At 45.9% G+C, this 10,723-nt stretch overlaps 1 protein-coding gene across 1 annotated transcript in view; it reads left to right on the top strand.

Annotated features, from left to right (window-relative positions):
* PNPLA4 (patatin-like phospholipase domain containing 4) overlaps positions 1 to 570 on the top strand; it is a 127,464-nt gene extending 126,894 nt beyond the window's left edge. The window contains exon 9 of the transcript XR_824323.1: positions 459 to 570. The gene's annotated coding sequence lies outside the window, so the exon portion shown is untranslated. The remainder of the gene's footprint in view (positions 1 to 458) is intronic.
* The last annotated feature ends 10,153 nt before the right edge of the window (positions 571 to 10,723 follow it).

Below are 10,723 nucleotides of genomic sequence, written 5' to 3'. Positions count from 1 at the left end.
TATCTTGATTGTGTCAGGTACAGTTAATCTTCAGTTCCTGGGGGAGGGCATGGCAACCAACTGCTGTATTCTCACCTGGAGAATCCCAGGGACAGCGGAGCCTGGCAGGCTATAGTCCATAGGGTCGCCAAGAGTCAAACAGGACTGCGGCGACTGAGCACACGATCTGCAGTTCCCAGGTCATACTGTTCCCATCTCTTTGAGGCCAGTTCTCAGAAATGAGGCTGCTGACATCATGGCTACAATCTGGTCACCGTGGAATTCGCTTCTCCACCTGGTGGGGCTTCAGTGTCTACAACGCAGCTCAGAGGATGATCCACAGCCTGAGGAGCAACGCAAGCTCCTTGATTTGGCTTAACGACTAACCTATTATTAATTTATCCCCCTTTGACTGTTTTCCTTTGTTTCTGCACATTCTCATTTCTATGATTAAACTTTTTTTCTTTTTTAATCTCCAGCTCAAGAGCAGACTCTCCTCGGCATCTCCTCAGCAGGTTGCAAGTTGACGGCCATCCTCGTCTCGGTCCAGAATACAGCTAAATTTTTATCCAAAAATACAGACAAGGTTCCTTTCCCCCAGCCTTGCTCTTCATTGGCTTTTGAGCAGCGAGCCACCAGACCCCCACTGTCACGATCTGTGAACCTACGCCTGGGTGTCGATGAGAAAAGTCATCACCCTTTCCCCAGTAACGCACGTGTGAGTCAGTGAAAATACATTTTAAACTGCAGGCTCTGTGTCCACACGAGAGGGTTCAAGTGTTTCATCAGTAGACAGCTGAGCTCATTTTTTTTAAATTTTCTAATTGAAGGATCATTGCTTTACAGAATTTGGCTGTTTTCTGCCAAATGTCAGCATGAATCAGTCATAGGTATACATATCTCCCCTCCTTCTTGAACCTCCCTTCCATCTTCCCCATCCCACCCCTCTAGGTTGATACAGAGCCTCTGTTTGAGTTTCCCGGAGACATACAGCAGAGATAGCTGGGGACCTTTAAGGCATTTCTCGAACGTTCACCCCTCTCAGTCCGTGAACGAATTTGGCAACACAAGAGCACTTCCAGACGTGCTGACCGTGTTCATGGAGAAGGCACCTAACCTGCTATTTTAGATGAGAAAAATTACAGCACATTTTCCGACAAGCTGTCCCAGAATTCTCGTTATTATGCTTTCTAGAGACACATTTGTCCTTTATTTTTGCTATAAGCCTTTTATTCATTTTTATTTTTTAAAAGATTTTTTTTTCATGTGGACCATTTTTAAAGTCTTTATTCTATTTGTTATGATATGGCTTCTGTTTTATGTTTTGGCAGTTTAGACGCAAGGCGTGTGGGATCTCAACTCCCCGATCAGGGATGGAACCCACACTCCCGGCATTGGAAGGTGAAGTCTTAACCACAGGACCCCCAGGGAAACCCATGCAGGCCCTTTAGACCATGGTAACACCCTCAGTAACGTTCCCTTGTGGAGCTTCCCTGGTGGCTCAGTGGTAAAGAATCAGCCCGCAAATGCAGGAGACTCGGGTTTAATCCCTGGGTCGGGAAGATCCCCTGGAGGAGGCAACGGCAACCCGCTCCAGTATTCTTGCTTGGGAAATCCCATGGACAGAGGAGCCTTGCAGGCTAGAATCCATGGAGTTGCAAAAGAGTGGGACACAATTTAGCAACTAAAACAAGACTAATGACAAAGTTCTGTTGCATAGATTAGATCTAATGTTTGGAAAGTTACCCACTTTAATGCTTGAGGAAACCTCATCTTAGAGTCATTTCAGGTACCTCAACTCCATCCTGAGGCTCTTGACTTGTTTATAGCCAGTCTGACTGGTCCCATCGTGGTAGCACTTTTAATTATCACTGTTGACACTTGAGCCTTAGGGAATCATCTTTCATCCTTCCAAACATACTCCCAGTCTCACCTGACGGTTCTTCCCTTTACTGGGAACCCTTAACTGGGAACCCCCTGAAGACGCCAGAGTCAGAAGCTCACTCTTCTCGCTCTGCGTGTACCTTTGTTTAAGATTTAGTTAATGTTTATGACTTTGACCACCATCACGGACGTTCTTGGGCAAAATGAGAGAGGTGAAATTTCACAGCATCTCCATCAGCTTTGCTGACCTCTCTTCTTAGCGGTATCCAATCACTGGTTTCTATGAAGCTCTTAGAATGTTCCAGTATCTCATGGACCCCCTCCCTGTGGAACTCTTAGGATTTTGTTCTGTTTTAAGGTCAAATTCAGTGTTCAGCTAGATGCACTCTCAGGTAGCAAAGCCAACCCAAAACAAACATTTTTTAAAAATCAATTGATTTTAATTGGAGGCTAATTACTTTACAATCTTGTGGTGGTTTTTTGCCATACAGAGACAGTGAATCAGTCACAGGTGTATAAAATAGGTTTAATATCATTTGCATATTCACCTATCCAATTTTTGCCTGATTTTTTTTTTTTTTTTTGCTTCACCTTTTGGCTGGTGCCCCTTGCAGTGGAAACACAGAGTCCTATCCACTGGACTGCCAGGGAATTCCCTTGCTGAAATTTAAAGTAGATATGTCTCAAACAAGAAGAGAGAGAGACTGCTAACCAGGAAGCTTAGAAGGCTGGCTTCCCAGATGGTTCGGTGGTAAAGAGTCCACCTGCAATGCAGGAGATGCAGTTTTGATTCCTGGGTGGGGAAGATCCCCTGGAGGAGGAAATGGCACCCCACTCCAGTATTCTTGCCTGGAGAATCCCACGGACAGAGGATCCGGGTGGGGCTGCGGGGTCACAAAGAGTCGGACACGACTGAAGCGACTGAACGTACAATCTTCAGTTCTGAGGTCACACTGTCCCCTCTCTTTGAGGCCAGTTCTGGGAAATGAGGCCGCTTATGTCATGGCTACAGTCTGGTCATCGTGGAATTCACTTCTCCACCTGGTGGGGTTTCCAGCACGCACGCCTGCACGACATTTTCAATACAGACCAATTCCAGCTTCGCACCTTCTTTAAGAAATGTCTCAATGAAAGGAAATCCAGGGGGAGGGAAGCTGACAGGACCTGCACCTTGTCCAGCATGGGGGGAGTCTGTCAGAGAGGCATGGCTTCGCCCCGGAGGCTGCAAACACATCAGTCTTCAAACCAAACCACTAAAAGAGCGTGCAGCACAGCCACACGGCCCATGGTCTGGAAGGGTCTAGACTCCTCCCCGTTTGTGGGCTGCCCCCTGGGGGGGGCATTCAGCAATCAGCCTGGGTATCCCACGTCCCCCTTGGACTCTGCAGCAAACACATCAGGGGAAGGCTTCTAAGCTTTCCTCCTTCAGCTCCTCAGCCCAGGCAGCCCACCCCCTTGCCCACACTTGAAACCCACCACCGTCATGAACCGCCGCCCTCAGCCCTGTGTTCACCTGGTCTCCAGAAATGACTTTCCAATTTCCCGTCTCCTAGGGCTTCCCTGGTGGTTCAGTGAGTCAAGAATCTGCCTGCAATGGGAAAGGCCTGGGTTCTATCCCTGGGTTGGGAAGATCCCCTGGAGAAGGGAAAGGCCACCCACTCCAGTCTTCTGGCCTGGAGAATTCCAGGGACTGCATACTCCATGGGGGTCACAAACAGTCAGACACGACTGAGCGACATTCACTTTTCATTTACATTCTTGCACACCCAGAGTTGCCTCTTCATTTCAAATGCAAGGAATCAGTACTACACACCGATTTCATTAATTCAAACACTGTATTTGTCCGGAGGGAAAGGCAGGTAATAAAAATAAGGTTAGGACGGGTATATTATGAGTCTGTCTCTTTTCTGTGTGGTTGCGAGGAGCCATGGATGGTACAAATAAATACTTAATAGAAATTAATTCTGTTGCTTGTAAGATATTACTTCATTAAATTTTATTGGATTTTCAAAACTGTGCTGTTAACCACAGGAGTATAAGACAATCTCCAGTGGATGTCTGCTGTGTATTAAGGGAATTAAAGCTTAAAATCATGGGCAACTTTTAAATTCTGTGACTGGAATGCACTCACTGTTTATTCATTTAAATGGTGAGTCTTTAAGTAAATTATGTACTTGTTGTTCAGTTGATCACTTGTGTCCGACTCTTTGCGACCCCATGGACTGCAGCACGCCAGGCCTCCCTGTCCATCGCCAACTCCTGGAGTTTGCTCAAACTCATATCCATCCAGTCGGTGATGCCATCCAGCCATCTCACCCTCTGTCGTCCCCTTCTCCTCCTGCCTTCAATCTTTCCCAGCATCAGGGTCTTTTCCAATGAGTCAACTCTTCGAATGAGGTGGCCAAAGTACTGGAGTTTCAGCTTTAGCATCTTTCCTTCCAAAGAACACCCAGGACTGACCTCCTTTAGAATGGACTGGTTGGATCTCCTTGCAGTCCAAGAAACTCTCAAGAGTCTTCTCCAACACCACACTTCAAAAGCATCAATTCTTCAGTGCTCAGTTTTCTTCACAGATCAACTCTCACATCCATACATGACCACTGGAAAAACCATAGCCTTGACTAGACGAACCTTTGTTGGCAAAGTAATGTCTCTGCTTTTGAATATGCTATCCAGGTTGGTCATAACTTCCCTTCCAAGGAGTAAGCGTCTTTTAATTTCATGGCTGCATATATGTGTACATATATGTACACATACTCACCTACATATCAAGGGATCAGAATCATTAACTCATATACTATATGCAAAATGCTATTTTAAATATATTTAAATACAGTTTTACTGGTGTTGTTGTTATATTATTCCTTCAGTCATGTCTGACTCTTTGAGACCGCATGGACTGTAGCCCATCAGGCTCCTCTGTCCATGGGGATTCTCCAGGCAGGAATACTGCAGTGGGTTGCCATTCCCTTCTCCAGGGGATCTTCTCCACCCAGAGATCAAACCAAGGTATTTTGCATTGCAGGCAGATTCTTTACTGTCTGAGCCACCAGGGAAAGCCCTAGTTTTATTACAAGTTGGTGCATATTCAATATAGGTATATTAAGTATGTTCATTCTCAGCAGTACATTAAAGTAAGCTAATAAAAATATAACCAGATTCCTTACTCCAGGGCACAGGAAAAATGTTATCACAATAAGCAAACAAGACATAAGTCAACAGAGGCAGTTATAACAATGATCTGACATGCACATCCAACATCGCAGTATTAAGTACCATGATTTATCTTGGGGTTTTTTAACATGAATCTCTAATAGAGGAACCCTAGATTGCTGAAGAATAAAGGTTTACATACATGTATTTTTGTGTGCTGCATATGTTTTCCCTGGAGGTTAAAAAGTATGCTTTCACCGAATACTACATCTGATATATGATTAGGCAAAAAGCTGTCAGCCAGTTTTATGGCTATCAGTAATAAAATCAATAAACGTGTGAGACAAGTACCTGTAATTCTTGCTTAAAGCTGCTCGGATTGATCAGCCACCAGATAAGTTATGAATTGTAAAAGGCAAGCCATGGTGATTCATGTTTATGTTTGGCAGAAACTAAGGCAATTCTGTAAAGCAATTATTGTTCAATTAAAAAAATTAATTAAATTTTAAAAGAGGCAATTATGATATATTAGAAGATGTTATTGAATAGTGCAAGGAAAGGTGGTAGATTGTTTAAGGAAAGCCTAACTAAGGTCTTTCTCAGTTGATGGCTATGAGGAGTGAATGAAATGCTCCTAATTAAAGAAAAAAGAATGTAATCAAATAACGCCTTTAGTGGAGCTGGAGAAGACTCTTGAACCTTCCTCAAACTGCAAGAAGATCAAACCAGTCCATCCTAAAGGAAATCAACCCAGAATATTCAATGGAGAGACTGATGCTGAAGCTGAAGCTCCAAAACATTGGCCACCTGATGCAAAGAGCTGATTCACTGGAAAAGACCCTGATGCTGGGAAGGATTGAGGGCAGGAGGAGAAGGGGACGACAGAGGATGAGATGGTTGGACGGCATCACCAACTCGATGGACAGGAGTTTGAGTAAGCTCCAAGAGATGGTGAAGGACAGGGAAGCCTGGCGTGCCCCAGTCCATGGGTCATGAAGAGTTGGACACAACTGAGTGACTTTCACTTAAACCAAGTATACTTCAGTTGAAAAAATACTGTAAGAAATGAGTCTAATCTGCTTCTAAGTTTCCTGAGCAGCACTGTCCTTTGCCATGTGAACATACAATTCCCACAGAAATACATGTCATTATGTAATAAGCAAACCCACATACACCAGTCCATGCTTTGAAGGTGCAGCTCCAAAGCTGCCTTATCCACAGTATCTGCCATCTTCATAAACCCTCATGGGACTCTCTTTCTCCACTGGAAGACACACTTCCTAGCTCTACACTTAGCATCACCACCTGAGGATGTCAGTTGATTCCCCATACCTGGCATCCAGGTCACAGTCAAACCTTATCACATGACCAAGTGTAACCACTGCTGACCCCATAATAGCTTCCCTGGTGCCTCAGATGGTAGAGTCTGCCTGCCTGCAATGTGGGAGACCTGGGTTTGATCCCTGGGTCAGAAAGATCCCCAGGGAAGGGAATGGCAACCCACTCCAGTATTCTTGCCTGGAGAATCCCAAGGACAGAGCAGCCTGGCGGGCTACAGTCCATGGGGTTGTGAAAGAATCAGATACGACTGAGCAACTATCACTTGGACTTTTCATGTCATAATGCCTCTCAGCTGGACCTCCTAAAATAGAGCTGATTCTTGCCATGGTTGTATGTTCTACAAAGTCATTGCAAATGCTGAACTACTGCATGCTGGGTCATTTCTCCTAGGGAAGTACAGGTTTCTGGGAGCCACTGCTCACAACATTTTCATAAGAGATCAACACATAACCCATGTTAAGTGTGTATGTTTATTCCATATTTCATAACTCCAATACTATGGCCACGATGTGAAGAACCGACTCATTGGAAAAGGCCCTGATGCTGGAAAAGATTGAAGGTGGGAAGGGAAAGGGACGACAGAGGATGAGATGGCTGGATGGTATCACCAACTAGATGGACATGAGTCTGAGCAAACTCCGGGAGATGGTGATGGACAGGGAGGCCTGGAGTGCTGCAGTCCATGGGGTCGCAAAGAGCTGGACATGACTGAGCGACTGAACTGAGCTATTTCATACGTATTTTTGAGTCATCCACCTGGAACCCGAGGCCGTCAGCATGGCAACTCAAGCCTGCAAGGAGCTTGTCTAAGTCAAGTATTGTCCTGCTAAGCACATCGCAGTCTTCTTGGGCTTCCTTCCCTACAGCAGACAGTATCAAAACACCATAATTAGGGGCCATTTCCCACAGGGACATCATTGCTAAAACACACATAAATGAGAAAACGCAGCCCTACATAGTCCACAAAAAGACACCGGTTTACAGCCTGAAAGCTGAAATCAGGAGGCAGGGCGTTGCAGTGTCCAACCCCTAGCTGAGCCAAGTCCATGTATGACTCCCAAAAGAACCTTCAGGATTGACTTAACGGTTAAGAACAGATTGTAGTGGAGCGGATGAATTTGCAAATACAGAGCCCAAGAATAACGAGGTGCGATCTGCAGTCTGCTCCCTGGTCTCCCCGTTTCCTTCCATTCTGGTCCAGCCACCATGCATGCGACAGTCAAGTCATGGCTAAGCGACGTCCAAGAATCAACTGAGACTCTTGCCTGCAACACTTGCTAGAAGCTTCCTCTTGGAATTACAGCAATACGATTCCAGAATCTTTCCCCAACCTGGATGGACCCCCAAAACTCTCCCTGCCCGGCTCCTTCCCTCACTTCCTACAGCTTTTGTTCCCCCAAGTCTCCCTCCTCCACTGGTCTCCCTGACCCATCCCACCCTTCCATCACAGTTTTTCAGCTTCAAGGCCACTTTCTCAGAGAATTCCCTGATACTTCCAAGGACTGGGTTCGCTTCAGCCCCTCCACCTGGCTGTATCCTGCACTTTTTCTTTTTAAGCTTTCATTTTTTTTCTGTCTGCATCGAGTCTTTATTGCTGGGCGGGCGTTTTCTCTAGTTGTGGACAGTGAGGGCTACTCGCAAGTTGCAGCACACAGGTTTCTCACTTCAGTCATTTCTCTTGTCCTGAGGCACAGGCTCTAGGGCTCCCAGGCTCCAGAGCACAGGCTCAAGGAACAGTTGCGATAGAAAGGTTTAGTTGTTCAGTGTCACGTGGGATCTTCCTGGACCAAGGATCAAACCCGTGTCCCCTGTACTGGCAGGGGGATTTTTTATCCACTGGACCACCAGGGGAGTCCCTGTAGGTTTCTTTATCAGAAGCAGTTTGTTTGCTAGCATGTTGGTGGCCACACCTATAGGAATATAAGCATCCTGATCGCAGGGTCCTTACAATCCCAGTTGAATTCATAGCACAGAGGTCAATGTGCCCAGGGCTCAGTTCAGTTCAGTTCAGTTGCTCAGTCGTGTCCTACTCTTTGCGACCCCATGAACTGCAGCATGCCAGGCCTCCCTGTCCATCACCAACTCCCAGAGTCTATCCAAAACTATGTCCGTTGAGTCGGTGATGCCATCCAACCATCTCATCCTCTGTCTTCCCTTTCTCCTCCTGCCTTCAATCTTTCCCAGCATCAGGGTCTTTTCCAATGAGTTAGCTCTTCACATCAGGTGGCCAAAGTATTGGAGTTTCAGCTTCAACATTATTCCTTCCAATGAACACCCAGGACTGATCTCCTTTAGGATGGACTGGTTGGATCTCCATGCAGTCCAAGGGACTCTCAAGAGTCTTCTCCAACACCACAGTTCAAAAGCATCAATTCTTTGGTGCTCAGCTTTCTTTATAGTCCAACTCTCACATCCATACATGACTACTGGAAAAACCATAACCCAGCGCTCAGCAGTTCCCAATATACAAGTGCTGGATGAATAGCTTGCAGAGTACCCCTGGGTGCTACTTACGGGGCTAATTTATGCCTCTGTCCCCATGTTCCCTTGAATAATGTCAGCTCCTGGGCAGCGGGAATGACTTCAGCTCCGGTTTCATGCCAAGACATCTCCTTTCCCTACTGCATCATGGACAAGTCAGTAGGAAATGGTGGCAACAAAGCCACATGTCAGAGTAGCCTTTGTACTTTATAAGCTAAAAATACACTGATTGAGTAAGTGGCCTCAGTTCTGGAGCTTGTGTGTTTGTTATGTCTAACTTCCCAGCAATCGGCTCCAATAGGAATGGGCGGAAAGCAATAGACATCATTTATTTTTTGGCTATGCTTTGCTTAGTCATGTCTGACACTTTGCAGACCCTGCGGACTGTAGCCCACTAGGTTCCTCTGGCCGTGGAATTCTCCAAGCAAGAATACTGGAGTGGGTTGCCATTTCCTCCTCCAGGAGATCTTCCTGACCCAGGGATCGAATCCGAATTTCCTGCACTGGCAGGAGGGTTCTTTACCACTGAGCCACCCGGGAAGCCCAAATAGGGGAGAGGGTACATTAACCAGACTGAATGTCACGAGAACATTACCGAAGACAGTCTGCATCAGTACATCACCAGGCAGTTTACTTCGACCTGGGCGAAACGGTGTGCAGCCAGCGCTTTCCTTCTTGTGCTTCTGGTTTGTGTATGTGTGTTTGGCTCGCGGAGGCAGAAGGGAAGCTGAGAGAAACAATAACCGGTTCTGACCTCCCTTGAACTGACGGGTTGTTTCAGAGCAGAGCAAAGGCAAAATGCAATGGACTGCAGACTTTCATGTCAGAACTCGGCAGGGCCCCGGCTACCCACACATTCGCCCCGGAGTCAGTTTTCTAGAGACCTGCACCAGAATGCTGGTATACTGTAAACACTTCCCAGTGACACTTTGGATACCAGATTTGGAGCCAGATTTTTACCACCTCCAGAAACTCCCTTTGTTCTTTCGCTGGGGCTTCCCAGGCGGCACTAGTGGTAAAGAATCCGCCTGCCGATGCAGGAGACACAGAGACCTGGGTTCCATGCCTGGGTCAGGAAGATCCCCCAGATGAATGCATGCAACCCACTCCAGTATTCTTGCCTGGAGAATCCCATCAACAGTGGAGCCTGGTGCTACAGTCTACGGGATCACAAAGAATCACAGAGCACGCACATGTGTGTATGTGTATGTATGTATTGGAGAAGGAAGTGGCAACCCACTCCAGCATTCTTGCCTGGAGAATTCCATGGCCAGAGGAGCCTGGCAGGCTGCAGTCTATGGGGTCACAAGATTCGGGCACGACTGAGCGACTAAGGAAACACACATATGTATGTATAAAATGGCTATGCTGAAGAATTATTGGAATTGGGCCATATCTATTTCCATAATATTTTCTTCTTGGGTAGAAATGTCTTACATCTTTAGACAAGCACTTCCATGAAAATTCAGGTGGATGGGCATTTGGCCCCATCTCTGGCAGCTTTTTTTGTTGTTCTGCTTTGATAAACCGTCACCAAACTTCTAGATGAGCACCCATCTTTCAAACTAATTGAATATGTTAACTTTTTTCCTCTGTAGAGCTGGTGTGTCATTATATTTTTCCATTCTGTGCCTTGCTTTTCATGCATTTAAAGTGCTGGAGCAGCTGTTTATTTGGAAAGTTTCCATTATGGCCATAATAATCTCCAACTAATTGCACATCAAATATTTATTTCTTGCACGTTAGATTAATGAAGCAGCTTCAACAAGAGAAAAATTGGATCAGGTTGGCAAACGGTGCCTAATATATTCATGAAAGATTCCCAGTTCTTTTTTGGCAGGACTCCTTTGATACAGATTAACAGTTTTTAAATGGAAAAAAAAAT

This window comes from Bison bison, unplaced genomic scaffold (assembly GCF_000754665.1).
Source record: "Bison bison bison isolate TAMUID 2011002044 unplaced genomic scaffold, Bison_UMD1.0 scf7180017864512, whole genome shotgun sequence".
NCBI lineage: Eukaryota > Metazoa > Chordata > Mammalia > Artiodactyla > Bovidae > Bison > Bison bison.
This window is presented reverse-complemented; position numbering and strand designations above follow the sequence as displayed.